Source organism: Carassius carassius, chromosome 13, assembly GCF_963082965.1.
Source record: "Carassius carassius chromosome 13, fCarCar2.1, whole genome shotgun sequence".
Lineage (NCBI taxonomy): Eukaryota > Metazoa > Chordata > Actinopteri > Cypriniformes > Cyprinidae > Carassius > Carassius carassius.
The window spans coordinates 23,168,534-23,177,489 of NC_081767.1; positions in this window are offsets into that span (position 1 = coordinate 23,168,534).

Genomic DNA, 8,956 nt, shown 5'->3' on the forward strand with positions numbered 1-8,956 from the left:
ATATACAGATAAAATACATACAATAAGATACTGGGAGAACTGAAAATATATACAGTACACAGAAAATGAGACAAATGCTAAAATATAGATCATATAATTTCGCATGAAATCATAATAGGAATTGTCATGTTTCATATTGACAGTATGTGATCTTATTACTGTCCAAGAGAAAAAAAAAACACATGAAAAACCCTATGAACTTATTAAGCTCACATCTTCCTCTTCTAGGTACTGCTTTTCAATGTACAGAGAGTAAAACTCTATAGGGAGGGGGCAAGGGTTACAATCAACCACCTCAGCCACCTTCCCTTCACTGTAGGGCAAGACAGACCCAAAATCTATCTCTGAGGAGGAAAACTCTTCTCAGGCTCTTCTCCCTGACCTTGGACCAGCAGCAAGATCTACTGAGTGCTCTGAGCCACCATTATCACTAATCTCTGACTGTACACCCTCTGAAGAACACACATCAGAAGGAAAACAACCAGGCCTTTGAATAAAGATGGCTCACAATTGTATCGACTGCAGGCAACACAATATATTGGAATTATTCATACCTCAATCATGCTACTATGACTCCCAATATAACTACAGTGCCTTCAACGGTTTAAGGAATCAAATTCAACATATTAAACTGATTTGGGTTAGTATTTTATCTATATACTGTAAAATATAAATTGAATTTAGGTCAAATATAACTAGATTTAACCTCTAAACTCCGATATTAGAAAGTCCCATTCATAATTATTACACTAAGATATGGTTTTTAAGAAGTATCTTATTATCACCAAGTCTTTTGACCAAAATAATATTAATAAGTGCTGAAATGATACATTTAAAATAACCATTTGCTATTTTAAAATATCTGTAATATCATTCATTTGTAATGTGTGTCATTTAGTTTTGTGAATTTTCAGCAGCCATTACTCCAGTCTTCAGTGTTTCATAATCCTTCAGAAATCATTCTAATAGGCGGATTTGCTGCTCATGACACATTTCTTATTATCAGGGCCGCTGCTGGTCAAATGGGTGCCCTAAGCAGGATTGAATTGTTGTGCTCCCTTCCTCAAATCCTCAAAACACAAACTATAGGGGAACTTGTAAATTAATAAATTGTATTATTTACAAATTACAATTGTAGCTCTCGACATTTACCTATGGCTATAACTTTATTATGACTCTAATTTATTTTATAGTCTCAAGCATTCAGAAATCATGCAAAAAGAAATTAAGCAGTTTTACTATGATAAAACGTCTGTAGGTTACGTATGTAACCCTAGTTCCTCGAGGGAACGAGACGCTGCGTCGAAAGCGCTTTTGGGAACGCGTCCAGCGTGCGTGACTCTGAATATCGTGTGTAATCAGTCCAATGGAAGAGCGAGACGTCACCGGCGGGGTGACGTAAGCGACCAGGAAGCTATAAAAGCACGTGCCACGCAGCTGGCGTCAGCTTCGAGTACCAGCAAGCGCCGGCAGGGGTGCCGGGGGTATGGCTCCGAGACGCAGCGTCTCGTTCCCTCGAGGAACTAGGGTTACATACGTAACCTAGAGACGTTCCTCTTCAGGAACTCAAGCTGCGTCGAAAGTGCTTTGGGGAACGAGTACCAACGCCGCCAGACTACCAAACCCCTGCCTAGTGTGTATCCGAAGAGTACAGCTTATGGCATATCTAGGCCATAGAACTTAATGAATGTAGAGGGCGTGGACCACCCCGCAGCATTGCAGATGTCCAGCATGGATACACCTGCTAGGAAGGCCTTGGAGGCCGCCATACCCCGAGTAGAGTGAGCCTTGGCTCCCGACAGCGGGGGACGACCAGAGGACTCATAGGTGATGTTGATAGCCTCGACTATCCAACGACTAATAGTCTGCTTAGAAGCAGGAGAACCCCTCTTGGGGGGACCGTAGCACACAAGCAATTGGTCAGTTTTTCTCCACAGGGCAGCTCTGTGGACGTATGCGTCGAGCGCTCGAACTGGACACATACAATTTAGCTTCGCCTGGTCAGGCTCCCGAAAGGGAGGAGGACAGAAGGCCTGCAGCACTACAGGTCGTGGTGTAAGAGAGGGAACCTTAGGAACATATCCCGCTCGAGGGTATATGAACGCTTTGGTCATGCCCGGTGCAAACTCAAGATAAGTAGGGGCCACAGAGAGGGCCTGAAGATCTCCCACTTTCCACAGAGAGGTAATAGCCAACAGAAATGAGGTTTTAAGTGTGAGATGTCTGTCTGAGATATCTTGGATAGGTTCAAACGGGGGTTTGCACATTGCCTCTAGCACCACAACCAGGTCCCAAGGGGGAATACGGGACCGTACTGGAGGTCTCAGCCTCAGTTAGAGCTTAGATCTGGCCCAACAAATCAAGCCCGACCCTAACCGAGCCCGAGCACGTTGTGTCCGAGCCCGGCCCGGCCCGACACGTTCACTGTAATTATGAGCCCGAGCCCGATTTAAACCCGACCATTTTTAATATGTGGGCCGTTATAACCAGGGGCGGCGCCAGATTTGTTTTTGTTTTTTTTACCGCAGGTGCTGCTGTGCTAGATCATTTAGGCTACGGGGGAGCTGCGCAGTTAATTCTCCTGTTTTAATTTTTTTCTTTGCTTCTTCAAGCTCCATGTTGCACTTATTCTACTGAATAGTACAGCACGCACAGCAGGTGTGATGCGTCACGCATGCGAGACTGCGAGTGGACGAGACGCTGCGCATGACACGTGACATGCTTTATCAAGGGCCCGACCCGGCCCGAGGACGGTGGCAGGAAATATCGGCCCGGCCCGCGTCGGGCTCGGGCAGAGAATCTAAGCTCTAGCCTCAGTGCACCGTGGAGGAAACGTGTAACTAGGGGGTATCTTCCCAGAGACTGGCTGTCGAGAAGGGCGTGGTAGGCCGCAATGGCCACCACGTAGACTTTCAGCGTGGAGTGGGTCAACCCTGCAGAGAGCCTAGCCTGTAGAAACACCCACAGCTTCCACAACTCCGGGCGAGGGTGAATTATCATGCCCTGTGCCTGCGAGAGTAGGTCTGTCCTGATCGGTATCTCCCATGGAGAGCCGTCGAGGAGCGAGACTAGATCTGAAAACCATACTCGGCCCAGCCAGAACGGGGCTACTAATAGCAGACGGGCCCTGTCCCGGCGTACTCTCGCCAGAACTCCTGGGAGCAGAGCAATAGGGGGAAAAGCGTACAGACGAAGCCTTGGCCAGGTCTGTACCATAGCATCCAGTCCCAGGGGAGCTGGATGAACTAGAGAGAACCAAAGGGGACATTGTGATGTCTCTTGAGTCGCAAAAAGGTCTACTTGAGCCCTGCCAAATATTCTCCATATCTGCTCCACCACCTGTGGGGGAAATCTCCATTCCCCGGGCCTCGGCCCCTGCCTCGACAGTATGTCTGCCCCCATATTTAACTTCCCAGGAATATATACTGCTCTTAATGAGAGGAGTATGGTGTGCCAGCTTGTTCAAAGGGCGGGAACGCAGGCCTCCCTGGTGGTTGATGTAAGAGACCACCGATGTGTTGTCGGTGCGCACCAACACATGGTGACCCCTCAGGTCTGGGAGGAAGTGCTTCAGTGCACAATAAACTGCTAGCATTTCTAGACAATTGATATGCCATGTTAGATGGCGGTCGCTCCACAGACCATGGGCAGGGTGGCCACTCATGACTGCACCCCAGCTGGTGAGAGATGCATCCGTCGCTAGTGTCACACGGCAACAAGGAGCTCCCAGCACCGGGCCCTGATTCAAGAACCAAGGTTTCTTCCACATGTCTAAGGCACGGAGGCAGCGCCGCGTGACCTTGATAGTGCGAAGTGGATTGCCCCTCGGGGAAAATCCCTTGGTCTTGAGCCACCACTGTAGGGGTCTCATGTACAGCAGGCCAAGAGGTATCACGTTGGACGCAGCTGCCATCAGACCCAGCAATCTCTGAAATTGTTTGACAGTGAGTGACTGGCCTTCTCTGACTCTCTTGACTGAGATGAGGATCAACTCGATACGAGCAGGGGACGATCGTGCCTGCATCGCGGTCGAATCCCATACTACGCCTAGATAGGTGGTTCTCTGAACCGGAGAAAGTACACTCTTCTTGGCGTTCATTCTCAAACCCAGCTCCCCCATATGTGCGAGAACGACATCTCGATGCCGAGCCGCAACCTGCTCTGACTGAGCTAAAATCAACCAATCGTCGATATGGTTGAGAATGCGGATGCCCTGCATGCGCAGGGGGACCAGAGCCGCATCTACACATTTTGTGAACGTGCGGGGTGAGAGTGCAAGGCCAAAGGGAAGTACTCCATATTGGTAGGCTTCGCCCCCGAAAGTGAACCTCAGAAACTTCCTGTGTTGTGGAAGGATGGAGATGTGAAAATATGCGTCTTTGAGATCTATTGTGACAAACCAGTCCTCGGACCTAATCTGAGCTACAACATGCTTGATTGTGAGCATTCTGAACTTCAGTCTCATAACTGAACGATTTAAGACCCTCAAGTCTATAATCGGACGCAGCCCCCCATCCTTCTTTGGAACTATGAAATACCGGCTCTAAAATCCGGACTCCCTGTCCTGAGGAGGGACCACCTCGATGGCCTCCTTCTCTAATAGGGTTTTCACCTCCTGTTCCATAACCAGACCCTGTCTGGGGCCCACTATCGTGTGAACGACCCCGTTGAATATAGGTGGTGCAGAGCCGAACTGAATGCGGTAGCCTTTTTCTACTATGTGCAGGACCCAACGAGATACATTTGGCAGTAGCTTCCATGCTGCTAAATAATCTACTAAGGGAATCAGTCTCTCGAGACTGACTTCTGGTGTAAGAGACCCCCGCAGGGGCGGCGAGTGTCCCAGCCCCGCTACGCGCACGGGCAGAGGATACTGAGACCGATGCTCGCTCGGGGCCGCTGCGCCCTGGAACACTGGCAGGGTTGGCAGACCGGCCCCCAGAGGGCGCTGAGGCGGGACGGGCACCGTGTACTGCGGTGTGTACTGTTCTACCCCAGCAGAGGCTGCCCTCTGAAACCCCGGGCCTTTGGCGTCAGGGTTTCATGGCCGAGGACTTCTTGGCTTCAATAACTGCCCTAAGATCTGGTTTGGGCTTAGAAGACCTCGGCCGAGAGCGTCGCTGGGACTCTCCTTCCCGACGCGAAGGAGCACGAGAGGCAACGCTCTGCTTTTGGGCCTCGCGACGTGAGGAGCTGGGGTGCGGCTGGGGCATCTCCTTCCCAGATGCCCAGAGGGAGCGACGAGGGAGGAACTTATGGAACGCCACTGCTTGTTTGCGGGCCTCTTGGAACCTGTCGACGACAGACCTGACTGCGTCGCCGAACAGGCCAGTCGGCTGAATCGGGGCATCCATGAGGCAGACCCTGTCCCGCTCTTTCATATCAGACAGGGTCAACCATAAGTGCCTCTCCGTGGCCACCATAGCTGCCATGGACCGCCCAATTGCTCGGGCGGTCTCCTTGGTGGCGCGGAGAGAGAGATCAGCGCTCCTTCTTAGCTCTGAAATATCGTGTGACTTGATCTCCTCTCCCTCATCTAGCTCCTTAAGCAGGTCGGCTTGGTATGCCTGTAACACCGCCATGGTGTGCAGACACGCACCAGCCTGACCTGCAGCCGCATAACCTTTGCCCACCAAAGCCGATGTTGTTCTTAGTGGCTTTGAGGGCAATGCCGGGGCCTTTAGAGACGATGCCGCGCCAGGGGACAGATAGCTCGCAAGCGTCTGTTCCACCCGGGGCATCGCTCTATAACCGTGCTCTCCCATCCCCACAACATTTCCATAATAATCAGACGAGGGGATGTAGAGGCGGGCCGAGAATGGACGTTTCCACGACCTGGCGATCTCTTCATGCAGGTCGGGAAAGAATGGAAGGCCCCGGCTGGGAGGTGGCTGACTCGCGTGCAGGAAGCGTTCATCGAGCTTGCTTCTCTGCGGTTCAGTTGACTTTTCGGCGGGCCAATCGATGCTTAATTTGGCCACCGCGCGAGTAACCACCTCTAAGAGCTCCTCATATTGCAGCGAGTGGGGTGGTGAATCCCTATCGAACCACTCCACATCGACCTCCTCAGAGGAAGAGAGGCGGGAGCGTCGATCCCTCTCCCTGAGTGGAAGGAACCGCTGAGCGTGCTTCCGACTCTAGGGATTGGGTGCCGGATCTGGCAGAAGTGGAAGGAGATAGGGACTGGCCCGTCTCCATTCCCTCCACCAGATCGACTTGCGAACCCCACGAGTGCAGCCGCCGTTCTGCCTCGGCAGAAGCGGGACCAGCACCGCGGGGAACGCTGGCGAAGGCCCCCTCCTCGAAGAGGGCACTTCGGGAACGAAGCAGCCGCACCGACATTCGCTCGCAGTGCGGGCAGTCGGCCCCCTCGAGAGCCGACTCAGCGTGCTTCGAACCCAGGCAAACCACGCATAGGCTGTGTGTATCCCCACCCGTTATATATCTCGGGCAGGGAGGAACACACGACCTAAAACGCGATTTGGAATCGCCAACAGAGTGCTTAACTTTAGCCTTGCTTTTTGGAATGTCTAGGAGCTCTTTAACTGGACAGACAACAGTAAATAAGACTCACAAGACGGACAAAATGACATTCACACACAGAGCGCTTGCTGAAAGACGCGAAGCTGACGCCAGCTGCGTGGCACGTGCTTTTATAGCTTCCTGGTCGCTTACGTCACCCCGTCGGTGACGTCACGCTCTTCCATTGGACTGATTACACACGATATTCAGAGTCGCGCACGCTGGACGATTTCCCCAAAGTGCTTTCGACGCAGCTCGAGTTCCTGAAGAGGAACCATGATTGAACATGAACAGCAGCAATTACATGGCATTTAATTGGCTCCCTTTGCAGGCATTTGTAATAACATGTACATAAATTGTTTATTTTGTATTTGCCACATTGTTTATTGATATAATGCATTTTAAGTAATTTTAAAGGCTATTGATGGCTTAGGTTTGTTTTTATAGCAACAACAACAAAAAAATATTACAGTTTATTTAAACTTCATTGTAAATTATTATTTGAAGTAACAAAACCATGGTTAATTTGCAGTTACCATGGCTACAAGAACTATGATTTGTGGTGTTATTGTTAAAACCATTTCTTAAGGGAACCTGAAAAAAAAACTTTCACAGGAATGTACCTGAAAGTGATAAACAGGCCTTGTTTTTACCTAAATGATTAATAATTTATTTTAATATATATAAAAAATGTATCAGGTGTGCATTGTAGCTGACACCTAAATGAACACATTACAATTGTTTTATGACTGCAAGCCTTTCTCCTCAAATTTGCATTTGAGCCCATGTGAAAAAGTAGCATAATTTACATATGATTTACAGTTTATTTTAATAAATATCAAACATTCACTTCAATTGTGCATTATATCTGACACTTAAATTGAACAATTACAGTTGTTTTTATGACTGAGTCATTCTCCTCAAATGCTACTGACGTTAGAAAAGTGTATACCAATATCGCATGTAACTTTAGAGACAGTCCCTAAATTTGACTCTCGAACGTCCAACGTCAAGTTTTTTTTTTACCTTCTTTAGTTTTCTTTTCTCTGCGACGGATTGCTGATGTGCTTTACCCGGGCATAGATGTCCTCCATCAATTATGAACATTTAGCCGCAAACATGAGGTGCGAGCGGTCGCGAGCGCGGATGGGAGAATTGCGTTTTTTTTTTTTTGAGCAACTGGGATGGTGACCCCTGTCGCAGTTGGTGCCCTACGCAGACTGCGTACTCTGCGTATAGGGAGCTGGCTCATATATATATATATATATATATATATATATATATATATATATATATATATATATATATATATATATATATATATATATATATATATATATATATATATATATTATAGAAAACACAAAAATGTATTTACAGAGCTGCAATAATAGGTATTATCATTGGAGTTTGATGGATTTCATCACTATGAAGAGGAAGACACAACATGCATTTATCACAGACAGACTCAAGGTAGGAATGTAGTCGTCTTCAGGTGGCATCTCCTCCTTTGCTGTGACAAGCCTGCTCAACAGCTCCTACCTTGATTTTTCATTGTCCACTGAGTCTTTTGCCTCCTTTAGCAAAGAACCATATATATCCTCATCTAGCCAGAAAACAGAAAACACCTTCATAAGGTTTCATAGCCTCTTCTGAATGCCTTATTTAGATGAAATTTGTTTACAGATTTGTTTGAGATCAGTCATGTATTTTAGTTCAAATCTATTTAATCTCACTGCTTGCTATTACTGATTCAACAATCTTTTTTATAGGCCATTTTCAAAGTTGACCTTATGATGTAAATATCTTTTAAGTAACAAAGCCTGCAATTTCTTTTCCCCTTACTACTAACTGCCTGTGTTAGTAAAGCAAAGAATCCGATCAATAATCAGGTAATCAGAGAGCAACACAGCGTTCCTTTCCTTAGTAATAGTGGCACCATTTGCTCTATAACCACAAGACCTCAGTTTCCACTGAGAGCAAACTGCTTGTTTCTGAGATAAATAACACTCCTTCAGGCTGGCTGCAGATCAGAGAGGAAAATGGATTTGAACAGTTCTAGTGCAGAGTGTGAGCTAGTTCAAGGTCAAGACCATTACATCTGTCTGCAATCTGGAACCGTTCAGCAGTGTTTGATTAAAGGTTAGGTGAGGCAGGATGAAGGCCTGGACTACTTTCAAGTATATTTGATGAGAGTGAAAGTTGGATCATATTCAGGCATTTAAAACCTCCTGTCTGAACTTCTCAACGTGTAAAGCGCTGTTGGCCTAATTAGCTAAACGGCTAATTCATTTTAAAGGTTTTTTATAAGAATTGGACAATCACTTGTTTTAGAATCAAAAAGTTTTAGAAACAGTCAAACAGCTAATTGAAAGTTACAAAAACTGGGCTATAACTAAGGGTCTTTTCTGACATGTTACCAACAAATTATATT